The 10,705-nt window shown below is 46.7% G+C and overlaps 2 pseudogenes; both read left to right on the forward strand.

The window, feature by feature from the left end:
- On the forward strand, positions 1-2,525 carry LOC147967935 (uncharacterized; annotated as a pseudogene).
- Positions 138-280, forward strand: LOC125555133 (small nucleolar RNA Z247; annotated as a pseudogene).
- Positions 2,526-10,705: the final 8,180 nt, after the last annotated feature.

Consider the following 10,705-nt stretch of genomic DNA (forward strand, 5'->3'; position numbering starts at 1 on the left):
ATGTTCTCGTCGACGTCGCTGTCCCGCATCAACAACATCCGCGCCGCCCTCTCCAATGCGCAGAAAGGAACGCAATCGGTGGCCACCTTCTTCGCGTATATGCGGGGACTCGCCGACAAGCTCGCTGCGGCTGGCAAGCCGTTGAGGGATGATGATGAGTTAATCTCTTATATCCTCAACGGGCTTGACATGGAGTACCAGCCTTTGGTGTCCGCCCTTGACGCGCGCACCACTCCGGTCACCCTCGACGAGCTGTTCGGGCAGATGAGCAACTTCGACCAGCGGATGGCGCTTTTCCAGGGAGCGGGCGCGGCAGGCGGCTTCAAGTCGTCGGTAAACGTTGCCACTCGCGGCCGGGGCGGAGGCTCCCGCTACCGCGGTCCACCTCGGAACGGCAAGGGCCGGGGCAACGGGAACGGCAACAACAACAACAGCGGCGCCAACAACACACGCGGCGGCTGGCCTTTCTCCTCCAACAACCGAGGCCGGCGCAACAACTCCTCCAACAACCGATCACGCCCTGATGCAATCAGGTGCCAAATCTGTGGCAAGCCGGGACACTCGGCGAAAGATTGTTGGTACCGTTTTGAAGAAGATGAAGATGATTCCTCCCAAGATGAGAAGGTGGCTGGAGCTGCTGATGGCTCCTACGGCATCGACACCAACTGGTACGTCGATAGCGGCGCCACAAACCACATCACGGTGAGCTGGAGAAGGTGACCATGCGCGACAAATACCGTGGCAAAGATCACATCCACACAGCAAGTGGAGAAGGTATGAAAATTAGTCATGTTGGTCACTCAATTATTAAAACCCCTCATCGGAAAATTCACCTTAGGAAAATTTTGCATGTCCCTAGTGCTTCAAAAAGCCTTCTTTCCGTTCATCGCATTGCCATTGACAATCATGTCTTTCTTGAGTTTCACCCTTACTTCTTTTTGATCAAGGAGCAGGCAACGAAGAAGGTGCTATATCGAGGTAGATGCGTTCGTGGGCTTTACCCTTTGATTCCGGAGATCCGAAGATTAAATAAACAAGTTTTTAGTGCCACCAAAGTGTCTTCAACACGATGGCACGATCGTTTAGGACATGCATCTTTTTCCTTAGTTGAGAGATTACTTAAGAAAAATAAGCTCCCATATGTTGGAGAGCGTGATGTTGAGACAGTTTTTGATTCTTGTCAAAGGGCTAAAAGCCATCAATTACCTTATCCAATTTCCACCAGTGTTTCTACCAAGCCTCTACAACTTGTTTTCTCTGATGTGTGGGGGCCTGCCCCCTCCTCTGTTGGTAGACACACGTATTATGTGAGTTTCATAGATGACTATAGAAAGTTTTCATGGATATATCTCCTTAAGAAAAGATCGGATGTGTTTCAAGTTTTTCTGAATTTCCAAGCTCTTGTTGAGCGCCAATTTGATTGCAAAATTTTAGCTCTCCAATCTGATTGGGGAGGGGAGTACGAGAAGTTAAACTCGTTCTTTCAGAAAATTGGCATATCCCATCACGTGTCATGTCCTCACGCCCATCAACAGAATGGGTCTGCTGAACGCAAACACAGACACATCGTTGAAGTCGGCCTAGCTCTCCTAGCCGGTGCCTCCATGCCCTTAAAATTCTGGGACGAGGCCTTTCTTGCTGCGGTACATATCATAAATATGATCCCTAGCCGTGTCATTAACTATGAAACTCCTATTGAGCGTCTTCTTCACACAAAACCCGACTACACAACCCTTCGTGTGTTTGGTTGCGCTTGCTGGCCCAATCTCCGTCCATACAATGCTCGCAAGCTCATGTTTCGCTCTAAGCAATGCGCTTTTCTTGGCTATAGCGCCCAACACAAGGGTATCAAGTGTCTTGATATCTCCACTGGCCGCATTTATATTTCTCGCGACATCGTTTTCGATGAGACCAAATTCCCTTTCTCTGAACTCCATCCAAATGCCGGTGCACTCCTTCGTAAAGAAATTCTTCTTCTACCATCTAGTCTTACCGGTATTTCTCATGGGGATAATGATTGTGGTGATCCAATATTGACTAATGTTTATAACCAAGTGCATGAGCTCTATGATGATGCAGATGAAAACAGCGCAGAAAATGGTGCAGAACCCATCCAACATGGCAAAGAAAATATGCAAAATACGCCATATTTCATGTGTCCAGGGCTGGGGGACAGATCTTCCTCGGGATCTGTTCCACTGCAGCCTGCCAGCCGATCTTCCTCGGGCTCGGAGTTGCATGGGAGCAGCGCTGCACAGAATTCCGCGTCGCCCGACAGCCAACTCCGCGGCGGGCCAGCATCTGCCACCCGGCGCATTACGACGGGCCCGGGTGATCCACCCCGCCTCCACCACTCGGACGCCTCCGCGCGGCGGCCCGAGACTCGCTGGGCCACTGATGGGCCCCGCCACTACGTGCGCCGCCAGCCGACTGGCGGGGAGGCAGGCGTGTCTCCCGGTGCAGACCCGGCCCCGTCCACTGGCGCGCCTTCCAGGGTCGATCCGGCCCTATCCGCTGGCGTGTGATCTGATGCTGTCGCGCCGGCTGTCTCCCGCGGCCCTGGATTGTCTGCGCCTGATTCCACCGCATCTCCCCCATCTCCAGCCCGTGTCGGTACAGAGGATCCGACTGGCTTGGTTGGCAGCGAGGCGGGGAATGCCACAAGATCCTCCTCGGATTCTGCTGCCCCTGACGCTGCAGCATCAGGATCTTCTGCACCAACACCTATTGCTGCCCCACGGACACGTCTTCAAAAAGGGGTAATAAAGCAAATTAATTACAAACAGTTGACAAAGTTCAGTCTAATGTGCTCCACAGATGAACCAAGTACTCTTAGCGAGGCACTTAGCGACAAAAATTGGAAGGCAGCCATGGAAGAAGAATACATGGCACTCCTCAAAAATAAAACGTGGCATCTGGTTCCCCCACGGCATGGTAAAAATTTTATTGATTGCAAGTGGGTCTTTAGAATCAAAAAGAAGGCTGATGGAACCATTGATCGCTACAAAGCCAGACTAGTTGCAAAGGGTTTCAAACAACGGTATGGTATAGACTATGAGGATACTTTTAGTCCAGTTGTTAAAGCTGCAACTATTCGTCTTGTGCTCTCCATTGCTGTTTCCAGGGGATGGAGCCTTCGTCAGCTAGATGTCAAGAATGCGTTTCTTCATGGTGTTCTGGAAGAGGAAGTGTATATGAAACAACCTCCTGGTTTTGAAAACAAAAACAAACCGTTCCACGTGTGCAAGCTTGATAAAGCGCTATATGGACTCAAACAAGCCCCCAGGGCGTGGTACTCCAGGCTAAGTCACAAGTTGCAAACTCTTGGCTTTGTTCCTTCTAAGTCTGACACATCCTTGTTTATTTACAATAAGCTGAAAACATCCGTATTTGTTCTTATATACGTTGATGATATTATTGTCACAAGCTCATCTGATGAGGCTATATTAGGACTGTTGAAGGATTTAAATGCTGAGTTTGCTCTCAAGGATCTAGGTGACTTGCATTTTTTCCTAGGGATTGAAGTTAAGAAACAAGGGAACAGTCTTCATATGTCTCAGGAAAAATATGCTACTGATCTGGTGAGAAGAGCTGCGTTACAGGGGTGTAAATCTTCATCAACTCCATTGTCCAGCATAGAAAAATTGTCACTTACAGAAGGAGAGCCCTTGGGTCAAGATGACAGTACCAGGTACAGGAGTCTGGTAGGTGCACTTCAGTATTTGACCTTGACAAGACTTGATCTCTCATTTGCAGTAAACAAGGTTTGTCAGTTTCTTCATGCACCCACTACAACTCATTGGACTGCTGCAAAATGCATAGTGAGATATGTAAAAGATACAGTCAATCTTGGTCTCACATTCCACAAATCCTCATCTACACTTGTTAGTGCTTTCTCTGATTCAGATTGGGCAGGATGCTTAGATGACAGACGATCCACTGGTGGTTTTGCAGTATTTCTTGGTCCAAATCTAGTATCATGGTGTGCAAAGAAACAAGCCACTGTATCAAGATCAAGTACTGAGGCTGAGTACAAAGCTTTGGCCAATGCCACAACTGAGATTATTTGGGTCCAGTCCATGTTGCGAGAGCTTGGTGTAAAGGTCACTCAAGCCCCATGTTTATGGTGTGATAACCTTGGTGCTACCTATTTATCTGCTAACCCTGTTTTTCATGCAAGGACAAAACACATTGAGATTGATTTCCACTTTGTCAGAGAACGAGTTGCAAGCAAACAGCTGGAAATTCGTTTCATTCATTCTCGTGATCAGGTTGTAGATGGATTCACCAAAGCTTTGCCCATACGAAACTTTGAAGAGTGTTTAAGCGTAATCTCAACTTGACCAAGTTGTGATTATGGGAGGGTGTTGAACATAACATTGTTCCATCCTCACGTGACAGAGTTCGGCACGTTCTGGAGATAAGCATTGCGCAGGAGTCCAAATAGATAGATTAGAATCTTCTCATATGGTTGTAACTCCCTTATCTCTTTCTCTCCAAGAATGTAATCTGAACAAACTTGTACGCTTCACCAGGAGGTCGTGACCTGGTTATTTAACACGCAGCCGTCGCCCAGGATGTGTACGACGTTCCTCTATAACTTCCTCTTGAATGTTGGGGGAGGCCGAACTCGGGCAGCAAGTGAATGGCATTCCACGAAATTCAGAGAATGTACGAGGCTTGAATTGTTGTAGCATCCGGTCCTTGTCATTTCCACAAACAAACTTACGGGAACCAACAGGGTGCAAAATGTCTCGGTTGCCAGGACAGAATGCGCAACTCCTCCTGTACCGGTCAAGAGGCTCTTCTGCAAGAGCATGTATGTTAAACACATTAATCAAAACTAATAAACCAGTTAAGAAAGGAGGTTACAGACATAGATACATACCGATGAGGATGCACACTTCAATGATAGGTTTTGGGTTGTTGTTGTGGGTTTGTCACGGCAGATGTCCTCGTGAAAGGACTTAGTCATGGAGCCATCGCTACGGGTTAGCTTAAAGGAGTTAAACCGGACAAGGGGACACGAGGGGTTTTATACTAGTTCGGCCCCTTCGATGAAGGTAAAAGCCTACGTCTAGTTGTGATTGTTATTGCTAGGGTTTCGATCACCAAGGAGCGAATCCGCTTTGCCTGGCTCTCGAGTTGTTGTCTGTCGTCCCTAAACCGCTGCCGGGTCGTCCCTTTATATACACAGGTTGACGGCTGCCGGTTTACAGTCCCGAGGCCGGATCATAAACGTGTCCGGCTCAGTCTCTATTCCTTCTACTTACAATACAAGTTACATGAGAAAGTCGGTTTACATCTACAGGCCTTAACTCGCCTTTGGGCCTTGGGCATTCGTAAAGCACCACCATCCTCACGTCTTCATGGGCTCCTAGCTTTCATAGAGCTAATCCGGCCACTCCTGGCCGGTTTATGTTCAGTAGTAATATCCCCAACATTAGGCCCCAGATTGGTTTGAACTTGTTCATGTCAATCTTCAACACTTAGAAAAATTCCTCCTTTGCATCTTTACCTTGATCTTGTAAACCATCGTGATGTCATATTCCGGGATCATGATAAATCGCCATGACGTCATCTTGTTATTAAAATGATACATCTCACCTTCAGTTAATGAACTTCCGACAATCGAGGCGACCGCTCCTGTTAGGCATTCAATATTTCGGCTCCTCGATTCTTGCGCCGGTTACCTCTCCCTTTACCTTATAAATAGGACCAAGGGTCACTTCCCCTTTTCCCCTCCGTCTCTTCGCATCTTCTTCCTCCTCGCGACGCCCCTACCTCCGAGCGCCGCCGCCATCATCGAGCTCCGCCACTGCATCACCAACAGTCGCTGCATCAACCTGATTGCATCAGAAAGACGCGGCACATCTCCGCTCCCTGACCTGCTGCTTGTAAGCTTCTCCTCCTTTCTCTGCAGATCCGTTAGGGTTCATGCAAGTTCCTTTTGTACTCCTCTTGTTCTTCGTCAACCCATAGATAATAGAACTTGATTTTTATATGTTCCGCATAGTAGCTACAAAACTCCCTATCTCAACCACTTGATCCAATCTTTAGATACACTGTAACTTGATCTAGACTTTTCGTGAACTGCTTCAGGACCAAGCTTTTGAATCTCAATATTTTTCCTTTTCCTAACTTACAGCAGATCCAAAATTTCAATGCAGTCTTGTGAAACCTGTTTTACCTTACTTAGTCGTTTTCGCTGTAGATCTGTCCCTTTTTACCACACAGGCGGTTTACCTTTAAAAAGCAACCTATCATATACCATTAGTCCCCTGGTAAACTGGCAAACCCTTTTACATCCGTTGTTATAATCTGGTTTAACAACTTGTGTTTACCTTTGTTCTGATATGACCTTGTCATTTATTATTGTATCAGCCTCCGGTTTATGCCATTTTCAATAACTGTATATCTTTATTCCGTTGCACCTTGCGTACCACCATGAATGATTTGTAAACCGGTGTTTTCTTTTCAGCTTGTCGTTCGCAATGGCCAAACAGTTTTATGCTTGCAACTGGGCTCCTTCACGGGTTACCGAAGAACAGCTGAACGGGATGGTTAATATCGGCACCTTACCCAAAAAACTGAGATTCGGTGGCGAGTTCCAAGAACAGAGAATCCTCCTACCCCGAGGCAGGGTGAGGTAGTGGTCTTTGTCGACCACATAGGTCGTGGTTTCAAACCGCCCGGGTCGAAGTTTTTCCGAGATGTTCTTGCCAGTTTCCAACTCCATCCTCAAGATATTGGACCCAACTCGGTGTCCAATTTATGCAACTTTCAAGTCTTCTATGAAGTGTATTTACAAGAAGAACCAACTGCTGAGCTGTTCCAGGATTTCTTTCATCTGAACCGGCGCACAGAATTTGTAAACGGTCCCAACACTGAACTTGGTGGCGTCTCTATCCAAAAGTGGAAAGAAGTTGAATTCCCTCATGCCAAGCTGCACAATCATCCTAAGGATTGGAACCAAACTTGGTTCTACTGCAAGGATACCTCTCATGAAGATGAGAACCCTCTGCGAGGCTATCGTGACCATCGGCTTTCCAATACTCATCCATTACCGCCACGTTTAAGTTCTACGGAACGAGCCGCATATGCCCCTCAACTCGCCAAGCTCCGAGCCTTTATGGCCAATGGTTTATCGGGCGTCGACTTCATACGCTGTTGGATATCTTGGAATATCTTGCCATTAAGCCGCTGCTCCGGTTTAATGTGTGAGTACACCGGTGAAGTAGAAGACCCCCAACATCACATCAACATCCAGTTAACCGACGAAGAGGTCACTGAAGGTGTTAAGAAAATTTTGAATGAACCGGAATCTGTCTGTCGCCGAACCGGCTTGAACCCCTTCTACACCAAAAACAAACCCCTCTGTAAGTACCATCCTTCCTTTTTATCTTCGACATCTTTTTGAATTGTTCAACCCGTAAATATTCTTCTGTTTGTTCATAACCAGGGTGATGACCCATTCTGGAAGAGGAAACCCGCAGAGAAAGCGGCGAAACCATCCCGCCCCAAAACAAAAGCCGTCAAGAAAACCTCAAAGCGGAAAACAGCTGACCGGATCAACATGGAACTTGACGAAGATGCGGATGAACCGGAAGTTGAGGTAGAACTTGACTCACTTAGCTCCCTTTTCAGGCACCTCATTAACAATGATCTTTATCAGGAGGACGTGGAAGGCAGCCAGGCTGATGATGTAGAGGTAATTACCCTTTCCTCTGGTTCAGACTCTATGCCAACACAAAAAACCCGTCAAGCGGTCCGAAAAGTAAGCTTTTCTCATCCTCTTGCTTACTTGGATCCAACATTTATTTTGAAGACATAGCAGCACGAGGCTCGGCGGACAACCCGGCACAGTGGCCAACAGGTCACTTCAGCCGGTTTACCCGGCACTCCGGTTCGGAAGCGCCGATCTGAGGTCTCCCCCACTTCTGACAATTCTTATCCCAAGGCAGGGTATTCCCGACAACCTCTTAATCCGTCCGATTCAAATTATCAGGTGACACCTCCCTCATCCTCTGGCGAGTCAACCGCGACCCAACTCTCTCCTCTCAGAACTGTAGCTGGGAAAGCATTCAAACCCTTTCTTCAAATGTGTTGCAAATCTTGACTAAGACGCTAAACCTCTTTTATTTTTGTTTGCAGAGTCAAAGCCAGACCCAGCAAGAAAACTCGGGTCAACAATCTGTCGGAAGACCAGGTGGTTTTTGAACAAGGGCAAACAGGTGAACCAGACCAAACTTGTGAACCGGAGGGTCCCCATCCTGAAGCTACCTTTGATGAGCCACCCCTTCAAGACCAGAATATTGATGAACAACCAAAAGCTGACATTGCTGTGCTTGACACTGAACCGGCAGCTCCAATCCGGGCTAGTCCGGTGAGAGCTACTAACACTCCATCATCACCCGCAAAAACTACTGGAGGCCAAGGAGATGATGTTATCATTACTGGCATGGGCCACAACTCTCCTGGCCATCCTGTAATCTTGACCCAACATAGTGCCAAAGAAGAACGTGCTGCCAGGGAAAAGGGTAAATGGAGCACTAATTTATCAAGTTATGCTCATCTCAGTGCTGAAGAACTTCACTCCAGTTTTTTAAACCGTCTACACTCAAACCGTGACTATGAAGCCGGTTTGGTGAACCCGATGAAGGAACACTATGAGGTATTTTCATCTCCTTTCTTTTCTTGATTCCAAAATCTAAACATCAGCCCAAGTAGCTCCCAAGGGCTGTTTTATGATGCTAATCTTAAACCGGGACTTTGTAATACCTTAATCCTTACATGCTGATTCTCAATACGTCAAGTCCGCAGTAAAAAACTGATACTTTATCAATGTAGTTATATAGCTTTCATCGATGTAGCCCCCAAGGGCCGGTTTAGCTTTGCGAGGTAACCCGGGTCTTGAATCCATGCATCAGTTTTGAACAGATGTACATTAGCCCCCAAGTGTTAAGGATAATGCTTGCATTGTACTTGAGACTTGTTGATAATAGAGAAAATAGGCATTAGCCCCCAAGTACGAAGTGCATAACATGTTATACGCTTAGTACTTAGAAAATACATATCCTGTTGTTGACATATCTTCACATTTGCAGGCCGAGCTAAATAATAGGGATGCTCGAACCGCTGATCTACAAGAAAATGTGAAGTCCCAACAAGCAGAGGCTTCGAAAGCGAAAGAGGAGCTGACCAAAGCCCTGGCAGCTATGGAGAAGTTAAAAGAGACTTTTAACCATGAGCGTGCTGACTGGGAGGCTGAAAAAGCCGGTTTAACCAAGAAAGCCGAAGACGCAGAAGCAGCTCTGAAGCCAGTTGTAGATGAACTGACCGGTTTGAAGCGACAGACCGATGCTATGACTTTTGCCATGTTCGGTAAGTATCTCTTGATGCTGTTTGTCCAAGTAATGAGATCTTATCATTTACCAGTTTGCTGATATTAAACTACGACAGGCACTCGTATTGCTCATCTGGGCATGGATATGCAGATGAAGCTTAAAGCGGCTTACACCTTAATTGAACAACTATATTCTGGATCCCAGCGTGCTATTTGTACTGCAGCTTACAACAAGTCGGCGCCATCACTGATAAAAGAAACCCTTGAGAAGCTGGCCATGCTACCAGCCCGGATTACCGAACTGAAGAAGGCAGCCGCAAGATCAAGAGCACTAACTGCACTAATCCGGGCCAAGGCATGGATTTCGGATCTTGAAGCGGATGACATCATTAAAGGTTATCCAGGAGTGAAGGAGGACGGTTCAAACTTCAACAATGATGATCTCCGAAGGCTGACCAAGGAGATGCGGCCAATAGCCAGCAAACTGGCAGAGGATACAGACTTATCTCATTTCTAGACGGTTTACGACGCTGAAGGAAAGAGACAGCCTACTGAAATCCATGAAGTTGAAGAACTTGTGCCTCCCATCCGTAAGCATACTTACGCTCCTGACATTAACCCCTCCAGCCTTATCCATGAAGAAGCCGTGTTTCAAGCTTTAACCGGAATTGATTGGTCAACGGTTGATTTCCAGCATCCGAGGAGGGATGAAGAAGAGGTGATTGCACCAAATGACCCTCAATCGTCAAGCTGTCCCGACAAAGCATCCTAAACCGACAGCCGGATTACCAGCTACTGTGTGCCACTGCTTAAAACAATTATTCCGTTGGAGCCATTTTGAAGCTTCTTGTAATAGGATAGCAAAAACACCCTTATCTGTCATGCCATCGAGCATGTTTATGTTGCTGGATATTTGGAAAACTTGTTTCACTTTTGGGATCTATTTATGCATAGTCCATGATGATTTGTGTTCCTAGATACAAGAACTTGGAAAGTGTCCTAGTGGTTTACCACTGGACGGGTCATGATGCCCAAAAATATATAGGACTTGGATGAATAATCAAAGTTTGTATTAATCAGATAAAATAAATAATATCTGTGACATACCTCATTGTTTGACCAACTGCTTGTATGGTAGAGGTGAAAACACCAATCCGGAGTGTTGATAACTCCTGGCCCTCTTGCCGTTTCATGTAGAAATCATATTGGGATAAAAAGCCGTTGATTTGTTCGTATAAGGTTGGTGACATCTAGTCAAAACCAAACCGGAGCAGTTCGCTACCGGTTTAGAATCTGATCATGTACTGACAACTAAGCGATGAAAGTCAAGCCGGGTTGTAATGAACACCGGTTTGTCAG

Source organism: Triticum urartu, chromosome 5A (genome assembly GCF_056163025.1).
Source record: "Triticum urartu cultivar PI428250 chromosome 5A, HENAU_Tu73, whole genome shotgun sequence".
NCBI classification, from domain to species: domain Eukaryota; kingdom Viridiplantae; phylum Streptophyta; class Magnoliopsida; order Poales; family Poaceae; genus Triticum; species Triticum urartu.